We start from the raw sequence: 1283 nt of genomic DNA on the forward strand, positions 1-1283 counted from the left end.
CGACACCGTATAAATTTCTTATGGTTTTCTCCGTGAAACGCATCGAAAACACTGACCGGGCGTGACGCAACGTGCGTTTGGTGTTTGAATTCGTTCAAATCTTGCGTGGGGCCCTAAGATGGCCATGCCCACTGCCTCCCAAAATTGGGAGACGTTTCGTACATGCCACCTCGTACCACCCATGGAACCGGCACTCATCGGATATGAAGGATGTCGGCCCCGTACTGCGTTCTCTTTTCTGACTCAGCCGGTGGACCCCAAACTTTTTGCACACGCACTCATCACCAGGGCCATCATGCGTGCAAGTTTTCATAATTTTCCGACACCGTATGAATTTCTTATGGTTTTCTCCGTGAATTCAATTCTATATTAAATAGTGTTTTTAAGATAATTACATAATAAATTATATATTAAGTATTGTTTTTAACATAACTACTTAATAAATTCCATATCAAGTAGTGTTTTTTGAGAAGGGTATTTTCCAAATTATTATTACTTATAAATTATAACAAAAACCTCTTTACTATTATGAAAACTACTTTATCCATTAATGCAAAACACATAAAAAAATAATGAACATTACATAAATTATAGAACATTTATACAAATGAACCCAAATTTTTTTTCATAGTGTTCTACCATCATGACTAGGATGCATGACAAGTTTTGTGGTTTTTTACCACTTTACGAATTTTCTACAATTTTTTTGATGAAAACACCTAAAACACTGACCCGACGTGACGCAACGTGCTATTGGTGTCGAAATACGACCAATTTTTGGATTCAGTGTGGGAGTGTGCATACGGGCTCACTTGCAAAATTTAAGGCCATGACAATTATGTCAAAAAATTGACCTCGTTCTCCGGATACCGTTCGGGTAGGAGCAAACGCCCCGTCTAAAAAGTAGTTTTTTTTCGACATCCTTCAAATGAACCCAAATTTTTTTCATAGTGTTCTACCATCATGACTAGGATGCATGACAAGTTTCGTGGCTTTTTACCGCTTTACGAATTTTGTACAATTTTTTCGGTGAAAACACCTAAAACACTGACCGGACGTGACGCAATGTGCTATTGGTGTCGAAATACGACCAATTTTTCGATTCAGTGTGAGAGTGGGCATACGAGCTCACTTGCAAAATTTGAGGCCATCCCGAATATGTCAAAAAATTAACCTCGTTCTCTGGATACCATTTGGGTAAAGGAGCAAACGCCCCTTCTGAAAAGTAGTTTTTTTTCGACATCCTTCGAATGAACCCAATTTTTTTCATAGTGTTCTACCAT

This window comes from Triticum dicoccoides, chromosome 2A (assembly GCF_002162155.2).
Source record: "Triticum dicoccoides isolate Atlit2015 ecotype Zavitan chromosome 2A, WEW_v2.0, whole genome shotgun sequence".
Classification (NCBI taxonomy): Eukaryota; Viridiplantae; Streptophyta; class Magnoliopsida; order Poales; family Poaceae; genus Triticum; species Triticum dicoccoides.